The sequence below is a fragment of the Triticum urartu genome, chromosome 3 (genome assembly GCF_003073215.2).
Source record: "Triticum urartu cultivar G1812 chromosome 3, Tu2.1, whole genome shotgun sequence".
Classification (NCBI taxonomy): domain Eukaryota; kingdom Viridiplantae; phylum Streptophyta; class Magnoliopsida; order Poales; family Poaceae; genus Triticum; species Triticum urartu.
Window position 1 is genome coordinate 310,678,022 of NC_053024.1, and position 23,428 is coordinate 310,701,449.

A 23,428-nucleotide genomic window follows, 5' to 3' on the forward strand; every position below is an offset into this window, starting at 1 on the left:
AATTTGTGCAACCAATATGGGTTACGCTCTCAAAATTGTACAAATTTACTTCAAAATCCATACCATGATGGGTCCTTAGGTGAATTTTCTTTGTTTAGAAATTTTCATGGTCTTCAAAATCCATCCTCTCCAAGACATAGCATCTTGGATGGCATGGGATAAGCTACTCGAATTGTAAAAGATGAAAATTACACGTTCAGATAGTTGAAGTCATGCTTAATTATGAAAAAAACACTTGTCGTCGTTGTGTACCATTTCAACATCGAAGGTATCTTGGAGCTTAATGCTAAAGCGCTGACCTTCGTCTAGGTGAGGCCTGTCGCACAGACCCCGGTCGTCGTTGCACCAGTCGCACTCCCCCGGGAGACTTTCGTCGTCCGATAACGACATTTCCTAGGTTCATAATTCAAAGATTAAACTTGTACAATTCAATATATGTACTAAAAAAACTAAATTAGATCATTATTATTCATCACGGATTGACTATCGGTCTGCCGAGTCTAGCACACGAAACAAAGGAGAAGCGACCCCCACGACAACAATCGGGATTTTTCATCCTCTCATATGTGGTGGAGACTAGATCTCACTCACTGATTCCTCTATGACATTTGGGACCATCGGTGATGGTCGTTACTCCTCCTTCCCCTAGTGCACAACAAAGGTCTAGCACCCAGAGAAGAAGGAGAAACGATCCCCACGACAACAGTCGGGATTCTTCGTCCTCTCTCATATATGGTGGATACACCCCTCATAGATTTTTTGACTGTCGACGATGGAGCCTTGATAGACTTAAAGTCAACCCGAAATGTCATTTAATTTTTTTTCTAGAAACTCCAGGCCACTCGATATTTCCTACATATTCTAGCACAAGTCGTGCTAGAATTCACAGAAAAATCTGGCCTGACCTTTGCTAAAAGAGGACATATCGAGCGCCTGAAATTTGCCGAAACGAAAATTAATCAACACTACGGCAAAACATAGGCCACTCGGAGGTGTAACCTGCAAACATGGCCGGCCACTTGGGCAAGCACATATCCTATTTGAGCAACACAAGATATACCTGTTTATATCTACATCATATGAGAATTCAAACTTGATGGTCATTGCATTTCAATGGTTCAAAATATAAAAAAGCATTTCAAAATGTCTTATAGGACTCATATTGACATGGAGATTTGGCAGGTCTCACCTCAAAGTCGGAGGGGGTCGGTGACGGGGATGACAGCGGTGATGATGGAGGGGCTCCTTGATTTATTCAAAAACAAAAACCTTATAAGCATAGTGCTCTCCAATTTGAGCATTCAAAGTAGGAGTAGTTTTCCAATTTGAACATGGGGTGGCTGGTCTCACCTCGATCGAGGTCGGAGGGCGTCGATGACAGGGACGACGGCGGGGATGATGCAGGGGCTCCTTGATTTCTACAAAAACAAAATATAAAAAAAAACATTATTATCATCATCTTAGGACTTAGTGAAACTCCATAAGATACATTTACCTATTCTATTCAAATTTACTTATAATGTCCTATTCTATTCAAAATTTCTAAAAATTTCCTATTCTATTCAAAAGACCTACATTTACTTATTCTATTCAAATTACTTATTCAAATTTTCTAAAAACAAAATATACTAAAAACCTACATTTACTTGAAACAAAAACCTACATTTAACAAAAACTAAAACGTATTTACAGAAAGGGGGAGGATGAGGAAGGAGGAGGGTAATTGAAGGAGGATGGAGGAGGAGAGAGCAGGAGGGGGAGGAGGAGGAGAGAGCAGGAGAGGGAGGAGGGAGGAGGAGGAGGCGGCCGCCGGAGAGGGAGGAGGAGGGGGGCCGCCGGCACCGGAGAGGGAGGAGGAGGAGGGAGGGTCGACCTTGGGGTGGAGGAGGAGGACGGTGATGGAGGCAACAGAGGCGATGAGAGAGTGAGAGGGGGAGAGTGAGAGGACGCGCACGGGTGGGCGGTTTGGATAAGGGGCCTTAGTGGTTGCGCTTGCCCGTAAAAACCGTTACTGCTAAACCTATAGCAGTAGCGCTCTACGTAAAAACGTGCTACTGCTAAAATATATAGCAGTAGCGCTCTCTGTCAAAACGCGCTACTGCTAATGCTAAGCATGTAAAAAATTTCAAAAATACATTGGTCATCAATGATCTTTTTGTGTAGAATCTAAATTGTCAATAGGAATCTTCTCCGGTTTAAGAACCGGCGAAGATTCGAACCAGAGAAGATTCATATTTCGTCCATAGATCCTACACATAGAGTTCAATGAAGACCAAGTGGTTCTGATGGTTTGAGAAGCACCGTATTTAGGGTGGTAAAAAGTCTATTCGCGGAGCGAGGTGGGACTAAACTTTGGTCTTATTAGGAGGGGACTGAATTTATCAGTAGTGCTTGTCAGGGAAAAAGCGATATTGCTAAGATCAGTAGTAGTACAGCTTTATACGCATAAGTGCTACTAGTATCCCTAGCATACTTGGAACGGTCTGTCAGTTTTAGTAGTAGCGCGTTTTCTAGCTCCAGCGCTACTGCTATGCTCATGTTAGCAGCGCTCGTGCTGCCCAAGCACTCCTGCTATTTAGCAGCAGCGCTTGCTTTGTAAAAGCGCTACTGGTGAGCTCCTGTGTATAAGCATTTCCCTAGTAGTGAATGTTTTACATGTTTAAAATATCCTGAGGAGAGACGTGTTCTTCCTGTTGTTTCTGCTTTCACTAGTTCTGCATGTGTTTGGTGGTCTGGACATTGTAGATTATATCCTATTCCAGCTACTGGGCTGCTTTGAAAACTGCTATGCGCACTCGTTGGGTTCCACCATATTATCAATGTGAATTACTTCAAAAATTGCAGTGTTTAAGAAAAGGAAAAATTATGTAGAAGAATATTATCAGGAATTACAAACTAGCATGATTAGATGTGGTATTGTTGAGGATAATGAAGCTATGCTTGCATGTTTTATGGGTGGATTAAATAAAGAGATTCAGACCATTCTAGAGTATAAGGAATATAATAATATCACTCGTTTATTCCATCTTGCTTGCAAAGACGTCCTCGCCAATTAAATTGAGAAACAAATGAAGCCTAATAATAAACCATCTAGTATTGCTTCTGAAATTAAATTGAAAAGTGCATGTTTACTTGCCACCAAATCTGATATTGATCAGCTAGATTTTAGCAAATCTGTTTGTTATGCTTTTGTGTGCAAGGAGGGATTATTTTCATTCGAGGATGTGCCTTCATCTGTGCCTCCTACTGTTACTACCATTTTGCAGGAGTTCGCTAACATATTTCCACAAGACGTGCCACCGTGATTACCACCTATTCGAGGGATTGAGCATCAGATTGACTTAATTCCCGGTGCATCGCTACCCAACCGTGCACCATACTGTACCAATCCAGAGGAGACGAAGGAAATTATGCATCAAGTCCAGGAGCTGCTCGACAAAGGGTATATACGTGAATCCCTTAGTCCTTGTGTTATTGCTATTATTCTAGTGCCGAAAAAGGATGGTACATCACGTATGTGTGTTGATTGTTGAGGCATTAATAATATTACAATTCGTTATCGTCATCCTGTCCCTAGGCTATATGATATGCTTGATGAATTGAGTAGCTCTACAATATTCTCCAAAGTTGATTTGCATAGTGGGTACCATCAAATTCGTATGAAATTGGGGGATGAATGGAAAACAACATTTAAAACTAAGTTTGGATTATATGAGTGGTTAGTCATGTCTTTTGGGTTAACTAATGCACCTTGTACTTTCATGAGATTAATCAACGAAGTTTTACATGCTTTCATTGGACGATTTGTGGTAGTCTATTTTGATGATATACTAATTTATACCAGATCTTTGGAGGAACATTTGGAACATTTACGTGTTGTTTTTATTGCTTTACATGATGCACGTTTGTTTGGTAACCTTGGGAAGTGCACCTTCTGCACCGACCGAGTATCTTTTCTTGGCTATGTTGTTACTCCACAGGGAATTGAAGTTGATAGAGCCAAGATTGAAGCTATTGAGAGTTGGCCGCAACCCAAAACGGTCGCACAAGTGAGGAGTTTTCATGGACTCGCTGGTTTCTATAGGCGTTTTGTGAGAGATTTCAGCACCATTGTTGCACCTCTCATTGAGCTTACAAAGAAGGATGTGCCTTTTGTTTGGGGTTCCGCATAGGAAGAAGCCTTCACGGTATTGATAGATAAGTTGAGACATGCTCCTTTACTCCAACTTCATGATTTTAATAAGACTTTTGAGCTTGAATGTGATGCTAGTGGAATTGGATTAGGAGGTGTGTTATTACAAGATGGCAAACCTATTGCATACTTTTCTAAAAAATTGAGTGGGCCTAGTTTGAACTATTCTACTTATGATAAATAATTATATGCTCTTTTTTGGACCTTAGAAACATGGCAACATTATTTATGGCCCAAAGAATTTGATATACATTCTGATCATGAATCTTTGAAACGCATTAAAAGTCAAGCAAAACTGAACCGTAGACATGCTAAATGGGTTGAATTCACTGAGACCCTCCCTTATGTCATTAAACACAAGAAGGGTAAAGAAAATGTTATTGCTGATGCATTGTCTCATCGTTATACTATGCTTTCACAACTTGACTTGAAAATTGGTTTGGAGACCATCAAAGATCAATATGTACATGATGCTGAATTTAAAGATGTATTGCCGAATTGTAAGGAAGGGGGAACATGGAACAAGTTCGTCACTAACGATGGATTTCTGTTTCGCGCTAACAAGCTATGCATTCCAGCTAGCTTTGTTCGTCTTTTGTTGTTGCAGGAGGCGCATGGAGGAGGACTAATGGGACACTTTGGCATGAAGAAGACAGAGGATATACTTGCTACCCATTTCTTTTGACCAAAGATGAGATGTGATGTTGAGCATTTTGTTGCTCGCTGCACTACATGTCAAAAAGCTAAGTCACGACCATGGTTTATATATGCCTTTTCCTGTACCTAGTGTTCCTTGGGAGGATATATCTATGGACTTTGTTTTAGGTTTACCTCGAGCAAAGAAGGGGAGGGATAGCATATTTGTTGGTGTGGATAGGTTCTTGAAAATGGCACACTTTATACCATGTCATAAAAGCGATGATGTTATTTAATGTTGTTGATTTCTTCTTTTGTAAAATTATTCGTTTGCATGGTGTGCCAAATACTATTGTTTCAGATCGTGATACTAAATTTCTTAGCCACTTTTGGAGATGTTTATGGGGTAAGTTGGGGACTAAACTGCTTTTTAGTACCACTTGTCACCCCCAAACTGATGGACAAACTGAAGTAGTCAATAGAACATTATCTACTATGCTTAGGGTTGTTTTCAAGAATAATAAGAAAATGTGGGAAGAATGCTTGCTTGATATTGAATTTGCTTATAATCGTTCATTGCATTCTACTACTAAGATGTGCCCTTTTGAAATTGTGTATGGTTTCCTACCACGTGCACCTATTGATTTGTTGCCTCTTGCATCTTCGGAGAAGGTTAATTTTGATGCTAAAGAACGTGCTGAATTGATTTTAAAAATGCATGAGTTAACTAAGGAAAACATTGAGCGTATGAATGCTAAATATAAACTTGCTGGAGGTAAGGGTAGAAAACATGTTGTGTTTGCAACTGGAGGTCTTGTTTGTTACATTTGCGTAAGGATAGATTTCCAAATTTGCACAAATCAAAGCTAATGCCATGTGTTGATGGTCCTTTTAAGGTGTTAGAGAAAATAAATGATAATGCATATAAACTTGAGTTGCCTGTAGATTTTGGGGTTAGTCCCACTTTTAACATTGCAGATTTGAAGCCTTATTTGGGTGAGGAAGATGATCTTTCGTCAAGGACGACTTCGTTTCAAGAAGGGGAGGATGATAAGGACATCAATACCATTGTTACACCCACATCCCCTGCTGTTATACATACTGGACCAATTACTCGAGCTCGCACGCGCCAATTAAATTACCAGGTACTTTTGTTTCTTGGTAACAATTCTAATGTTCATGAGAATATGATGCTGCCTAAATTGGATACATTTGTTTTGCTTACAAATGAAGGGACTAGCTTGGACAAGAAAGATGAACCTTGGAGCGAGTTCAAGCATGGAGATGATGGTGTGCGCAAGGGGAACAAGAACGGAGTTACAAGTGATGATTCTAGGACTTTGAAGCCACCATAATGAGTGAATGAAGCCTTGAACGAAATATACAAGATTCCACTTCATAAATTTTTCCCAGAGGCTATCCTAGGTGATGCGTCACCTTATTTTTGGGTCAGGCCCATGTAATTTCGAAATACTTGATTATAGGCTGTTTTTAGAGTCCGTATGTGTGGGGAAACAAGAGATAGGGTTGGTTTCGGACCCCTCCTCCAAGGGCCACGAAATTCCCCCCTCTCTCCTCCATATATACAGCCCTTAGGGCATCTGAGGAAGTCCTGGATTAGGGGGTATCCGGACAGCCGGATTATATCCTTTGGCCGGACTGTTGGACTATGAAGATACAAGATTGAAGACTTCGTCTCGTGTCCGGATGGAACTCTACTTGGCGTGGAAGGCAAGCTAGGCAGTACGGATATGGATATCTCCTCCTTTGTAACCGACCTTGTGTAACCCTAGCCCCCTCCGGTGTCTATATAAACCGGAGGGTTTAGTCCGTAGGACAGCAAACAATCATACCATAGGCTAGCTTCTAGGGTTTAGCCTCTCCGATCTCGTGGTAGATCAACTCTTGTAATACTCATATCATCAAGAATAAATCAAGCAGGACGTAGGGTTTTACCTCCATCAAGAGGGCCCGAACCTGGGTATAACATCGTGTTTCCTGCCTCCTATTACCATCCTCCTTAGATGCACAGTTCGGGACCCCCTACCCGAGATCCGCCGGTTTTGACACCAACATTGGTGCTTTCATTGAGAGTTAATCTGTGTCGTCGCCGTTAGGCTTGATGGCTCCTACCATCATCGATAGCGATGCAACCCAGGGTGAGATTTTTCTCCCCGGACAGATCTTTGTGTTCGGCGGCTTCGCACTACGGGCCAACTCGCTTGGCCATCTGGAGCAGATCGAAAGTTACGCCCCTGGCCACCAGGTCAGGTTTGAAAGCTTAAATTACACGGCCGATATCCGCAGAGACTTGATCTTCGACGGATTCGAGCCCCTGCCTTGTGCGCCCCGCGGTCATGGTGAGTACGATTTAGCTCTACCATCGGACCGTATTCGGGAGATCGCACCGGCAGCCGCTCCGAGCCTCAATTCGGAGCTAGTTGCACCATCCATGGACGGGTGGATGGACCCCGTCACGGAGGCCGTATCCTCAGCGGTGATCGAGCCGAATATCAACCTTACCCTTCACGAGAGCCGTGTTGCCAAACTGCCGGATCCTTCTCCGGCCACGGGCTCCGAACCGCCTACACCCATCGAATCCGATTGGGCGCCGATCATGGAGTTTACCTCCGCGGATATTTTTCAGCACTCGCGCTTTGGCGACATACTGAACTCATTAAGGTCTCTCTCCTTGTCAGGAGAGGCCTGGCCGAACTACATCCAGTAGGATTGGGATGCGGATGATGAAGATATTCGCCGCCCACCCACCACCCACTTAGTAGCCACTGTCGATGACTTAACCGACATGCTCGACTTCGACTCCGAAGACATCGACGGTATGGACGACGATGCGGGAGTCAAAGATGAACCACTGACCATCGGGCACTGGACAGCCACCTCATCATACGATATATACATGGTGGACACACCCAAAGAAGGCAATGGCGATGAGACAACGGAGGATGACCCCTCCAAGAAGCAACCCAAGCACCGACGTCAGCGGCGCCGCTCTAAGTCCAGCCAAGGCAAAAGTGGTGATACCGGCACCGGAGATAATAGCACTCCGGACAGTGCCGAAGACAACAACAATCCCCTCCAGCAAGATTTAGAGCAGGAGGATGGAGGAGCCAGCCCTCCTGAGAGAGCGGCAGATGGAGAGGTGGAGGATGATAATTACATGCCTCCCTCTGAAGACGAGGCAAGCCTCGACGATGACGAATTCTTCATGCCAGAGGATCCCGTCGAACAAGAGCGCTTCAAGCGCCGGCTTATAGCCACGACAAATAGCCTTAAGAAAAAGCAGCAGCAGCTTCAAGCTGATCAAGATTTGCTAGCCGACAGATGGACTGAATAAGATCAGTAAGCTCAAATAAGCAGTCACCAAATTTGGGATCATTGGAACTCATCTTAATCAAAGCAATAGACTTATGGAGGATTTCATCTAGATCTTTCAAGGAGTAATTAGGAAAGAGTTCCTCAAGGAATTTCCAAATGGTGTAGGCACACTTAAGAGTTGGCAAACATCCAATCAAGTTTCTAGGCAAGCCTCTAGTGATAAGATTAAAAGTTCTAAGATTGCGAATCATGTCAATATCTTCATCTAGGGTAGGGTGCAAAGGATCAACATGAGGTGCACAAGGGCTAGTAATGTGCTTGTTCAAATGATATTCATTGAAAATCTCAAGCATTTCATTTTTCCACTCATGAAAATACTCTCCATCAAGAATAGGCACTCTATGTCTAAGACTCCCCAAAGTAGACACATCCATCTTCCTCCAATGGTGTTTAAACCAAGGCAATGGACACCAATGCTCTAATACCAATTGAAAGGATCGAGAAGAGGTGTCTAGAGGGGGGTGATTAGATACTAATTGCCAAAAGTTGCAGTTTTTAATATTCTTAAGTTTAAGTGGAGTTTAAGAACAAGTTTAACAAACACAATACATATCAAGCAAGCATGCAATGAGTATATGAGCAGCAGGAAGTAAAGCATGCAACTTGCAAGAATGTAAAGAGAAGGGTTTGGAGTATTCAAACGCAATTGGAGACACGAAGGTTTCTGTCGTGGTTCCGATAGGTGGTGCTATCGTACATCCACGTTGATGGAGACTTCAACCCACGGAGGGTAACGGTTGTGCGAGTCCACGGAGGGCTCCACCCACGAAGGGTCCACGAAGAAGCAACCTTGTCTATTCCATCACGGCCGTCGCCCACGAAGGACTTGCCTCACTAGAGGTAGATCTTCACGAAGTAGGCGATCTCCTTGCCCTTACAAACTCCTTGGTTCAACTCCACAATCTTGTTGGAGGCTCCCAAGTGACACCTAGCCAATCTAGGAGACACCACTCTCCAAGAAGTAACAAATGGTGTGTTGATGATGAACTCCTTGCTCTTGTGCTTCAAATGATAGTCTCCCCAACACTCAACTCTCTCTCACAGGATTTGGATTTGGTGGAAAGAAGATTTGAGTGGAAAGCAACTTGGGAAGGCTAGAGATCAAGATTCATATGGTTGGAATGGAATATCTTGACCTCAACACAAGTGTAGGTGGTTCTCTCTCAGAAAATGTGCATTGGAAGTGTAGGTATGTTCTGATGGCTCTCTCCACGAATGAAGAGTGGGTGGAGGGGTATATATAGCCTCCACACAAAATCTAACAGTTACACTCAATTTACCAATCTCAGTGAGACCGAAGGGAAAAACTCGGTCGGACCGATTTAGTAAACCTAGTGATCGTTAGGGTTTTCGGTGGGACTGAGATGCAACTCAGTAGGACCGATATGGTTAGGGTTAGGGCATAACGTAATCTCATTGTGACCGATTACACAAACTCGGTGAGACCGATTTTGGTAATAAGCTAACCAAAGAGTTGGTCAGGTAAACTCGGTGGGACCGATTCGCTCATCTCGGTGAGACCGAAATGTTACAAAAGGGAAACAGAGAGTTTACATTGCAATCTCAGTGGGACCGATCGCTCATCTCGGTAAGACCGAAACGTTATGAAGGGAAACAGAGAGATTACAATCCCATCTCGGTGAAACCGAGATCCCTATCGATGAAACCGAAAATCTAGGGTTTGTGGCAGTGGCTATGACATTTGAAACTCGGTGGCGTCGGATAGAAAGAATCGGTGGGGCCGAGTTTGACTTTTGGTTTAGGTCATATGTGGATGTGGGAAGGTAGTTGAGGGTTTTCGAGCATATCACTAAGCACTTTGAGCAAGCAAGCCATTAAGCAACACCTCATCCCCTCTTGATAGTATTGGCTTTTCCTATAGACTCAATGTGATCTTGGATCACTAAAATAGAAAATGTAGAGTCTTGATCTTGAAGCTTGAGCCAATCCTTTGTCCTCAGCATCTTGAAGGGGTTCCACATCCTCTAGTCCATGCCACTCCATTGTTGAACTTATCTGAAACATACTAGGTAAAAGTGTTAGTCCAACAAGAGATATGTTGACATTAATTACCAAAACCACCCAGGGAGCACTTGTGCTTTCACATATTCATCAAGATCAATCAAGCAGGACGTAGGGTATTACCTCCATAGAGAGGGCCCGAACATGGGTAAACATCGTGTCCCCCGTCTCCTCTTACCATCGATCCTAGTTGCACAGTTCGAGACCCCCAACCCGAGATCCGCCAGTTTTGACACTGACATTGGTGCTTTCATTGAGATTTCCATTGTGCCATCGATGAAAGGTCTGATGGCCCCTTCAATCGTCTATAGTGACCCTGTCCAAGGAGAAACCTTCCTCCCCGGACAGATTTTCATGTTCGGCGGCTTCGTACTACGGGCCAACTCACTTGGCCATCTGGAGCAGATCGATAGCTACGCCCCTGGCCACTAGGTCAGATTTGAAGCTTGAACTACGTCGCGGATATCCGTGGAGACTTGATCTTCAATGGATTTGAGACTGCAGCGATCGCTCCCCCTTGCCCCGATGAACATGACTTAAATCTGTCATTGGAGCACATCCAGGAGATGGTTCCTGCTGCTACAACGGCCTTAGAACCGGAGCATATCGTGCCATCCGAGGCCATAGAGTCCGCAACGCTGGAGCCGCACACAGACTCGACGCCCTATAATATTTGCGTCAACGGAACTCCGGACTTGTCTCCGGCTATAAGTTCCGGACCGGGTACGCCTGCGGACACCGAGCTGGATCGGTCCTCGGTTTTCTAATTTAGCACCGCAGACATCTTCCAGCACTCACCTTTGGGTGATGTGCTGAACTCTTTAAAGAACTTGTCCTTGGAGAAGGACTCACAGCCGACCTATGTTCGGTTCGAGCCAAAGGCTGATGATGGGAAATTTCGCTTCCCACCCGCCACCCACTTCATAGCTACTGTCGATGACTTAATCGACGTGCTTGATTACGGCACCAAAGACATCGACGGTATGGACGACGATGCCGACAAGGAGCAAGGCCAAGACCCGCCATTTACTGGACGTTGGATGGCCACCTCTTCGTACGATGTGTACATGGTCGACACACCTAAAAAAGCTAGTGACGATGACAAAGGAGATCCAGTTGCGAATAAACCTTCTGAGGCATAGTCCAAGCGTTGGCGCCCTAAACGCCGCTCTAAGCCTCATCGCTCAAAAGATGGCAACACTGGCACCGGAGAAAATAGTACTCCAGGCGACGCCGAAAACAATGAAGACCCTGTCGGGGCTGCATCCGCACAGGAGGAACAAGACAATAGGCAAGATAACCCTGATAAACAGGCCATGCCCAATGACCCAGATGATGATAGTTATCGTCCAGTCTTCGAGGATGATGAGAGCCTCGGCAATGAGGACTTCATCATGCCTGAGGCACCCCTCTAGCAGGAGCGCTTCAAGCGCCAGCTAATAGCCACTGCAAGAAGCCTGAAGAAGAAGCAGCAGCAGCTCCATGTTGATCAAGACCTGATCATTGACAGGTGGACTGATGTCCTAGCAGCCGAAGAATATGGCCTCAAGCGCCCAGCCTAGAGTTACCCAAAGCGCAGACTGCTACCTCAGTTCGATGAGGAGGCACCAGATCCCATACCCCCCTCACGCAATGTGGACCGACCACCACGTGGTCGGGATAGTGCGGCAGACCGACCACCCCGCGGTCGGGACAAAACTGCAACTCAGGCCGAACAACAGCCCGCCCCACTGCCTCGCAAAAATAGGGACAGAACAGCTTGGGACCATACATACGACCTTCAGCAGGATCTGGACAATAGAGCAAAACACACCAGATCAATTTACGGATCGCGAGGACGCTTCCCGAATCAGGATGACGGCTACCTATTCAAACGTGACAAACCTTGTCACACCCGGGCCTATAACCGCAGACGGACTTCGTCGGAGGTGCGCCGTGACGCGGCCCGGTATAGAGGCGCCGCACACCCTCTCTGCTTCACGGATGAGGTGCTGGATCACGAATTCCCCGAGGGGTTCAAGCCCGTCAGCATTGAATCATACGACGGAACAACCGATCCCGCAATATGGGTTGAGGACTTTATTCTCCACATCCACATGGCCCGTGGAGACGACCTCCACGCCATCAAATACCTCCCACTAGAGCTTAAAGGGCCAGCTCGACACTGGCTAAATAGCCTGCCCGAAAACTCCATCAACAGCTGGGAGGACTTGGAAGAAGCCTTCCTTGACAACTTCCAAGGCACTTATGTCCGGCCACCTGACGCTGATGACTTAACTCACATAGTTCAACAACCTGGAGAGTCCGCCAGAAAATTCTGGACTAGGTTCCTAACCAAAAAGAACCAGATCGTCGACTGTCCGGATGCGAAAGCCCTAGCGGCCTTTAAGCATAGCATCCGTGACGAATGGCTCGCCCGCTACCTCGGCCAAGAAAAGCCGAGGTCCATGGCAGCCCTCACGGCACTTATGACCCACTTTTGCGTGGGAGAGGATAGTTGGCTGGCTTGCAGTACAAACACAGCCAACGAAGCAGGCCCCTCCTAGGCCAAAAATAGCACCAGCAAGCTTCGGCGCAACAGACACAAATGCCGAAGCAATGGCGATAACACCGATGACACTAGAGTTCATGCCGAATTCAATGGCTCCAAGTCCGGCCAGCGTAAGAAGCCCTATAAAAGGAATGGAGGAACATCCAGCTTGGACCGCATACTCGATCGCCCGTGCCAGATACATGGCAACGCAGACAAACCAGTCAACCATACTAACAGAGATTGCCGGGTCTTTAAGCAAGCCAGCAAGGTAAATAGTGGAAACAAGGAAGGGGAATCGCAGAGTGATGACGAAGACGAGGAGCCCCGGTAGCCGAACACTGGGGGCGGAAGAAATTTCCGCCTCAATGGTGAACATGATATATGCTACACACATCCCCAAAAGGGAGCGCAAGCGCACACTCAGGGACGTTTATGCGGTAGAGCCAGTCGCCCCAAAATTCAACCCATGGTCATCATTCCCGATCACCTTTGATCGTCGTGATCATCAAACTAGCATCCGTCATGGCGGTTCGGCCGCATTGGTACTCGACCCAATCATCGACGGATTTCACATGACACGAGTCCTAATGGACGGTGGTAGCAGCCTCAACCTACTCTATTAGGATACATTACGCAAAATGGGCATTAATCCCTCACGAATCAAGCCCATGATAACTACCTTTAAAGGAGTTATACCAGGCGTAGAAGCCCATTGTACGGGCTCGATCACGCTGGAGTTGGTCTTCGGCTCCCCGGATAACTTCCAAAGCGAAGAGCTAATCTTCGATATCGTCCCCTTCCGCAGCGGCTACCACGCACTGCTCGGGCGAACTGTGTTTGCTAGATTCAACGCGGTGCCACATTATGCTTATCTCAAGCTCAAGATGCCCGGTCCACGCGGCGTCATTACAGTAAATGGAAACATGGAACGTTCCCTCCGTACAGAGGAGCATGCCGCAGCCCTTGCAACAGAAGTACAGAGCGGCCTTCTCAAGCGGCACCATAATCCGGCCACCAAGCCCCTGGACATCGTTAAGAAGGTCCGGACTACACTGCAACAGGGCAGCTTGGTTCGTCAAGAGCTGAATTAGTAAATTCGGCCTCCGTCCCAGTCCCGATGAGGAAATGGCATCCGTACCGCACGTACATAACTACGCACTCAAAACCCCATGGGTACTGAAGGAGGCATACCTCGCTCGCGATCCACAGTGCGGCTTGACCGACCCTGGGATTGGCACGCCTTTATTTTTTCTTTTTATTACGGGTTTTTCCTCTTTTCAAGGTCTATACGGACGACCCATTTGCAGAACACACCAAGGAGGCACGAAGCTCTGGCGTACAAGGGAATCCCCAGGTGGTCTCTATTAAACGATTGCCATACTTCTTTTACATACCCGCACGTAGCTCGCCCTTGGTTGTGGCATGTTAAATAGCTTTACTTTCTTATCGCATTACTTGCACAAAGTACGCCTCGACATACTAATTACATCACACTGGTGAATAAATGGTGGCGTCAGCTTATTACTTAATTTTCCTGTTTCCACACCTTTGTATTTATTACTTATTGCACATGTACACCATGGTACATATTACGGCGCCAGGGGCTTCATAACACCCCGCATTACGACAATATAAGTTCGAACACTTTTCCAGTATAGTTCGGCACCCTGAACTTATAGCATTATATGCATCGACTCCGAATCATGTCTTTGGTCAATAGTTGGGTTGCCCGGCTCATGTGCTTACTACCTTATGTTCCGCTATATCGGCTAGGGTAGTAAAGGGAGAACTACTGCGATTGTGTTCCGGTTCTTCCGGACGAGCACCTCAGTAGAGAAAGCCGAAAACTGACTGTCATGATGCGGCGAGAGCTGGTCAGCTGTTTGAGAGGTTCCAAATCGTTAGAGATTTTTTTCGCTTCTTGCAAAGAATCATTTCCTCCGATTAGGTGTGTACAATGCCCCTAGTTCGGCCTTCCGAATACCAGGGGCTTCGCCAACTTTCTTAATTGTCAAACTCCTATGGCTAAGTGTCGGTGTCAAAACCGGCGGATCTCGAGTAGGGGGTCCCGAACTGTGCGTCTAGGCCGGATGGTAACAGGAGGCAGGGAACACTTTGTTTTACCCAGGTTCGGGCCCTCTTGATGGAGGTAAAACCCTACTCCTGCTTGATTAATATTGATGATATGGGTAGTACAAGAGTAGATCTACCACGAGATCAAGGAGGCTAAACCCTAGAAGCTAGCCTATGGTATGATTGTTGTGTATGGAGTTGATTCTCTATGGACTACAACCCTCCGGTTTATATAGACACCGGATAGGGTTAGGGTTACACAGAGTCGGTTACAATGGTAGGAGATCTTGAATATCGCATCGCCAAGCTTGCCTTCCACGCCAAGGAAAGTCCCATCCGGACACGGGACGAAGTCTTCAATCTTGTATCTTCATAGTCCAGGAGTCCGGCTGAAGGTATAGTCCGGCTACCCGAACACCCCCTAATCCAGGACTCCCTCAGTAGCCCCTGAACCAGGCTTCAATGACGACGAGTCCGGCGCACAAATTGTCTTCGGCATTGCAAGGCGGGTTCCTCCTCCCAATACTTCATAGAAGATTGTAAACACCAAGAGTAGTGTCCGGCTCTGCAAAATAAGTTTCCACATATTGCCATAGAGAGAATAATATTAACACAAATCAAATCTGCCGACGTATTCTGCAGTGCGACATCACACTACAGCCAAGCCCTTTACTTGAATCGTTTTTACTTTTCCACCTTAGCATGTTTTGCGAGGCGGTTTCCTTGGCACGTCTTGTCAAAGCAGAGATCGCGCACCCTTTTTACGGGATTCTCATCAATACGGACGTGGGTAACCCAACCGTGCCATTTATCACAGCGCTCGAGAGGCAAGCGAGTTTTATTAGGCAGGTGGGGATGCATAACCGCATCCGCCTATATAAGGGGATAAGGATCCACCCTTTTTACCTACGCCTTCTTCCTCCCTTGCCTACCCATCTCTCGCGCACCCGAGCTCTAGCGCCCAAGCCTGCACTTCCCACCTCAACCTTCTCCGGCAATGTCCAAAGCGGGAGGCAAATGGATGGTCTCCTCCGTTACGGAGGGTAAAATCAAGAAGCTAAGGAAGGTCGGGTATCTGTCCAAGGACATCGCATACCGGCTTCCCAAGGAGGGGCAGCTTATCCCCACCCCAAGGCCCCATGAGAGGGTGGTATTTCTCCTCCACTTCCTCCGCGGACTGGGTTTTCCACTCCACCCATTTGTCCGGGGGCTCATGTTCTACTACGGCCTGGATTTCCACGATCTGGCTCCGAACTTCATCCTCAACATCTCGGCGTTCATCGTCGTGTGCGAGGCCTTTCTCCGCGTCTGCCCCCATTTCGGCCTCTGGCTCAAGACTTTCAACGTCAAGCCCAAGGTGGTGAGCGGCAGCCAGGCGGAGTGCCGAGGCACCATGGCGGGCAAGATGGCCAACGCCCTATGGTTCGAGGGCTCTTTCGTGGAGACCCTAAAGGGATGGCAATCCGGGTGGTTTTACATCACCGAGCCACGCGATCCAGAATGGACCGCGGCCCCCGAGTTCCGATCCGGACCCCCCACGCGGCTTGTGTCCTGGAAAGAGACGGGTCTGTCATGGGGTGACGAAAAAGAGGTGACTGGATTGCAAACATGCATCCAGTCCCTGGTGAACAAGCCAGTACGGCTAGTTAATATAGTCCAGGTTATGCTCGTCCGTCGGATCCTCCCGTGCCAACAACGGGATTTCAATCTGTGGGAGTTTGGCCCGGCGCAGCATCAAACCCTCAGCAGGCTCTTCGACACAACATACAAGGATGCCTGGAAGATGCTATTCAAGGGCGCCGAGGCTCCCGCATCCGCCTCCGAGGACCGCGGATACAGCTCGCAGCGTCACGCTAGCAAGGTATGCCATCTACACCTTTTACAGGATGTTAAGCTTTTTTCATAGTTGACTCTATGCGGGATCTAAACTCCCTTACCTTTGACAGGCTTGGCGGGCGATAGCCGAACCAATTAACTGTCCGGCTCCGTTGCCCGAAGACCCAGCCCCAGCTCTACTAGTGAAGCTGCTGGCTCCGGTGCCTTATGTGGTGCCGGAAAAGAAGGCCAAGAAGAAGAAGACCACGGGGACTCGAAAGAGTACCCGTAATGTGGTGCCGTCGGACTCGTCATCCGACGAGTCTGAGATGCCCTCTTCTCGTGAAAACGAGGAGGAGGAAGAAGAAACCTCTCCCCCTCCAGCGGGGGGAGGAAAGAAAAGGAAGGCCGCCCCAGCGGGGGGGCGAAGGGTCCAAGAAGAGGAAAACCCCTCCGCCGGACTACGCCCCCGACGCCGACGAGGGCGAAGAGGAGTGGCCGGACAGGGCCAGGCGTCCGGCAAAATCGTAAGTGTTCAGATACCAGAGTAACTCATGATATTCCTTTTGTTGCACAGCTTCCCCTAATGTCGAATATAATCATGCAGCCCGCCCCGGGCCGCACTCAACGAGTCGTCGAGCGGCTCCCTGGATTCATCGGACGTGAACTCTGTTCCGCCCGTTGTCTCCCCCCGCACTGCGGATGACGCCGAAGTGGCATCGCAACGAGCTCCGGGGCAGGAGGAGGTGGTCCTGGAGGAGCCGCAAGGCGACCTCCCGGACCCCAGGAGTAAAGGGGACAAGACCCCCCAGGGCTCCAAGTCCGGCTTTAAGCCGGACACCGTGCCGGAATCTTCAACAATTCTGGACCGCGGCAGGCGAACTCCTTCCAAGAGGAGCAAGCCTTCTGAGCCGGCAGCCTCCGTCCAACCGGAGGCGCCGGACAATCTGCTGGAGGTGCTTGAAGGCGCCTCCATCGACGAGGAGCACCGTACTATTATGAGTACGGTGATCCAGAAGGTTTAGTCCGCCAAGAGCGGGCTGAGTGAAGCTTGCGCTAGCCTCCTAACAGGCTTCGAGGTAAGTAAAAATATGTAAAAATATTACCGCATAGACAGTAGCCCCTGATGCTCTGTTTGGCGTTCGGAAAGAAAAGCCGAATAGAGGATCTATTAAATTTCGCAGGAGTCTAATAATGAAGAGTCAATATGCGTATGCAGGCTTCGCTGCTAGCCACCGCCGCACTGACTGCGGAGGTGGATGCCCTGAAACAGGGACTCGAGCGGTCCGAGCAAGAGCTCGGCCTTGCCAAGCAGCAGCTCGAGGAGAAAGAAGGTAAGAAATACCTTATAAAAAAGTGCCTATAGAGAGGCGTGATTGCAAAAAATAACAGGATTGTACTGCTTATTGTAGGGGCCACGACTGAGGTGGCGACCCTCAAGCAGGCGCTGTCCGAGGCCGAAAAGAAAACGACCGCGGAGCGCACCGAGCGAGAGAAACTTGGGTCTCAGGTCGGCGAGGTGCAGCAAGAGCTTCAGGCTCTCATGAAAAAACATGAGAGTTTGGAGCTTGAGTCGAAGGCCCAAGCGTCCGAGCTCGCGACGGCCCTTGAGACTGCCAAGTCTGCCAAGGCCGAAGCCCAAAAGGCCCTCCGAGAGTTGGAGGATATGAAAAAGATAGCAGCGGGTAAGGCATTCTTTATGCAAAGCAGAAATATAAAAGTAAACTACTTGTTACTTACCCGAATCCGGAGTTCTCCAGCGGCATTCGCAGATCTTCCCCGCAGCGTATCCGATGCCGCCGCATTCTACCGAGCTGAAGAGGGCAACTCGATGGAGAAGGTGTTCTGGTCTCAGTATGCTGAGGCCGGACACCCTGTGCCCTTGAGCGACCAGCTGAAACAGCTAGTCGAACTCCACAAGGCGGCCGAACAGGCCATGAAGGGCTTCATAGTTCGGCTGTGGCCCGGAGAGGCCCTACCTGGGAGCTACTTCGGGCTGGTGCAGCGGCTGGTGGAGGCCTGTCCAAGGCTCGAGGTCATCAAGCGCTCCGTCTGCATCGAAGGTGCCCGTAGGGCCCTTGCCCGTGTAAAGGTGCACTGGGGTAAGCTGGACGGTGAGAAGCTTGTGACGTACGGGCCGCCGCCGGGGAAGGAGCATCGCAAGCCGGAGGACTACTATAAGGATGTTCTTGCGGGTGCCCGCCTTGTGGCGGATGAGTGCACCAAGGATGTAATTTTTGAATGAATTCGCTTGTGTTTATCCTGTGCGCTAAAAACTTGTTCATATGCGCTAAGCAATGCTTATTGAATTTAAAATATTATTTTCTGTGCGGCCGTTTATCAAAAATTGAGAGATGGCCAGTCGTCGGCTTCTGCCCCCATGCCACTAGTGCTGGGGTGTTCGGTGATAAACCTGGGCGCTCTTTTTCCCATGGTTGGGTCCTTCGAGGGAGGCGCTCAGCACGACGAACCAGGCAATCGGATTATAATGCTTGAACACTCTCACTTAGCCATAGAACTTTATAATTTTAAATTTCGGCGAAGCCCCTAGTTCGGAAGACCGAGTTCGGGGCGCTATCCACGCCTTGGTTGGGGTTATCCAGCTCCTCGCTCGAAGCGGCATAAGCCTTTAGGGACTCGAAAAACCTCTCGAACAGCGACCGGTCTCTCGCCTCATCATGACAGTCAGTTTTAGCTTTCTCCACTGAGGTGCTTAACCCATCTCAACCGAGGCACAATCGCAGTGGTTCTCCTAGTGCTACCTTAGCCGATATAGCGGAACGTAAGGCACCAAAACATAGGAGCCGGGCAAACCCAACTATTGACCCAAATCATGATTCGGAGCCGATGCATATAGTGATATAAGTTCGGGGTGCCGCACTTATGAAAGTGTACGGACTTCTCACACCATATTAAAGGGTACTGAAGCCCCTGGCGCACTTGCCGTACCACAATGTACGGGTGCAACATGTCATTAATGAACATATGTATGAAAAGAGTAATGCAAAAAATAGACAAAAAGCTAAGCATTATTTATCGAGAGGCTATTTATCAAAGCCGAACGATACAAATGGTGCGATAAGCAAAAGATATTGGACTATTCAGTATGTCCTGACCAGGGGCGGGCCGCGGAATTATATATAAAGTAGGTATACCGCTCGTAACAGAGACCACCTGGGAGTTCCATAATGCGGCATGGCTTGTCTGCCTCCCTGGATCTTGCATCGTTTGTGTGGCAATCGAATTGCCGAACAGGTCGTCCGAAGTATGGAGTCCTGAAAGTAAGAAAAAATTAAAAAAAAAGAATCCGGCAGCCCCTGGTACGTTTTAAGCCGTATTTTAGGCGAGCCGTTATTGTGCCCCTTCCCCTGTGCCCATGGTATTTCAAGGGCATAGTTATGTACGCGAGGTACTGGTTTCGCTAGGTCGCGAAAGCTGGGGTTGGGGCCGCATTGCTATGCTTGCTCAGAGTGTGTCAGGCGGTCCTGCTGTAGGTTACTCCAGGCGCGCTTGGCAGTGTCTGGCTTTTTAATGGCCGGACTGGAGAATTGCCTAAGAAGGCTACTTTGTACCTCTGCTACGAGAGCCGCCGTATGCTCCTCCGTACGGAGGGAGCGTTCGGTGTTTCCGTTGACCGTGATTACTCCTCGAGGGCCTGGCATCTTGAGTTTGAGATATGCGTAGTGCGGCACCGCATTGAATTTTGCGAATGCGGTTCGTCCGAGCAGGGCGTGATAGCCACTACGAAACGGGACTATATCGAATATTAACTCTTCGCTTCGAAAATTATCCGGGGATCCGAAGACCACGTCAAGTGTTACTGAGCCTGTACAGTTGGCTTCTACACCTGGTATGACGCCTTTAAAAGTCGTTCTTGTGGGTTTGATCCTTGAGGGATCTATGCCCATTTTCCGCACTGTGTCCTGATAGAGTAGGTTCAGGCTACTGCCGCCGTCCATGAGGACTCTTGTGAGGTGAAATCCGTCGATGATTGGGTCAAGAACCAATGCGGCGAAGCCGCCATGACGGATGCTAGTGGGATGGTCCCTTCGATCAAAAGTGATCGGGCAGGAGGACCATGGGTTGAACTTTGGGGCGACTGGCTCCATCGCGTATACGTCCCGTAGCGCACGCTTCCGCTCCCGCTTGGGAATGTGGGTTGCGTATATCATGTTCACCGTCCGCACTTGTGGGGGAAAGCCCTTCTGTCCATTGTTGTTCGGCGGCTTGGGCTCCTCGTCGTCGCTGTGCAGCCCCTTGTCTCTATTTTTGGCTCTTAACTTGCCTGCCTGCTTGAACACCCAACAATCCCTGTTAGTGTGATTGGCTGGCTTTTTGGGGGTGCCATGTATCTGGCACAAGCGATCGAGTATTCAGTCCAAACTGGACGGGCCCTGAGTATTCTTTTTGAATGGCTTTTTCCGCTGACCGGATTTATAGCCTCTGAATCCGGCATTGACTGCCGTGTCTTCATTGCTGTCGCTGTTAACGCGGTGTTTTTGGTTGTTCCGACGTGTCCTGCCACTTTTGTCCTTGGTATCCGAATTACCAGGGTTCTTTGATAAGTTGTTACTGCGAGCTAGCCAGCTGTCTTCGCCCACGCAAAAGCGGGTCATGAGTGTCGTGAGGGCTGCCATGGATTTCGGCTTTTCCTGTCCCAGGTGCCGGGCAAGCCACTCGTTGCGGATGTTATGCTTGAAGGCTGCTAGGGCCTCTGCGTCCGGACAGTCGACTATCTGGTTTTTCTTTGTTAGGAACCGTGTCCAGAATTGTCTGGCTGATTCTTCTGGCTGCTGAATTATGTGGCTTAAGTCGTCGGCATCCGGCGGTCGCACGTAAGTGCCCTGGAAGTTGTCGAGGAATGCGGCTTCCAGGTCCTCCCAAGAACTGATTGAGTCTGCTGGCAAGCTGTTAAGCCAATGTCGGGCCGGTCCTTTAAGTTTGAGCGGGAGGTACTTGATGGCGTGTAGATCATCGCCACGTGCCATGTGGATGTGAAGGAGATAATCCTCAATCCATACCGCCGGGTATGTGGTGCCATCGTATGATTCGATGTTTACGGGTTTAAAGCCCTCTGGGATTTTATGATCCATTACTTCATTCGTGAAGCATAGCGGGTGTGCGGCGCCTCTGTACTGGGCTATATCACGACGTAGCTCGGAAGAGCTGTCTGTTGTGTTTGGCCCGACCGGATTTGTTGTATCCGGCGTGAAGATCATTGTCACATGTCGTAGGGCGCCTGCGCGATCCGTAGATCGATCTTGTTTGCCTTGCCTTGTCCACCAGTATGTCTCGCAGGTCGGGCGCATTTTCCCGTGCCTTAGTTGTGCGGTGTCGGGGCATGGCTTGGTTGGAGGGATGAGAGGCCTCTCTGTCGCGGCCACGAGGTGGCCGGTCTGCCATGTCATGCGGAGGTGATGTAGGTGCTTCCTCCTCTGATCGGGGTAGCGGCCTGCGCTTCGGGTAACTCTTGGAGGGGCGTTCAAGTTCATACTCTTCGGCCGCAAGGACTTCAGTCCATCTGTCAGCTAGCAAATCTTGGGCAGCTTTAAGCCGTTGCTGCTTTTTCTTAAGGCTGCTTGCCGTGGCTAAAAGCCTGCGTCTAAAACGTTCTTGTTCGGCGGGGTCTGATGGTATGACGAATTCGTCGTCGTCGAGGCTTGCCTCGTCTTCGGAGGGAGGCGTATAGTTATCATCCTCGACCTCTCGGTCCGCCGCTCTCTCATGAGGGCTGGCTTCTCCATCATCCTGTGCCGAATCTTGCTAGGGTGGGTGTTCTTCGGCGCTATCCGGGGTATTATTATCTCCCGTGCCGGAATCACCGTTTTTGCTTTGGCGGGATTTAGAGCGGCGCCGCTAACGCTGGCGCTTTGGCTGTTTCTTGGGGGCGTCATCCCCCATTGTTCCATCGCCATCTCTGTCTTTTGGAGTATCCACCATGTATATGTCATATGACGAGGTGGCGTTCCAGCGCCCTACAGGTGCTGGTTCCTGTTCGTCTCCTATATCGTCGTCCATGCCGTCGATGTCTTCGGAGCCGAAGTCAAGTATGTCGGTTAAATCGTCGACAGTGGCTACAAAGTGGGTGGTGGGTGGGTTTTGAATTTCCTCACCGTCCGTATCCCACCCTTGCTGACCGTAGTTCGGCCAGGGCTCTCCTGATAAAGAGAGAGACTTAAGAGAATTCAGGATGTCGCAAAAAGGCGAATGCTGAAAGATGTCCGCGGCGGTGAACTCCATTACCGGCGCCCAATCGGATTCGATTGGCAGGGGTGCGGGGGGCTCGGAGTTCGGAGAGGAATCCGGCTCCTCGAAGTCATGGGCCACGCGGAGTGCGGGGCTGGAGTTCGGCTCGATCGCCTCTGAGATCGCAGCCCCTGAGGCAGCGTCCAACCGCTGATCCTCGATCGGCGTAGTAGGTTCCGAATCAATGGTCGAAACCGATGCGTGTGCGGCCTCCAAGGCGCTGTTCGGCGGCAGAGCTATATCATGCCCATCGAGACAGTGCGGCACGCTTGGCTGTGGCTCGAATCCGTCGAAGATCAAGTCCCCGCGGATGTCAGCCGTGTAGTTTAGGCTTCCAAACCTGACCTGATGGCCAGGGGCGTAGCTTTCGATCTGCTCAAGGTGGCCAAGCGAATTGGCCCGCAGTGCGAAGCCGCCGAAGACGAAGATCTGTTCGGGGAGAAAAGTCTCACCCTGGACCGCATCGTTGTTGAAGATCGAAGGAGCCATCGGGCCTAAAGGCGACGACACAGAGG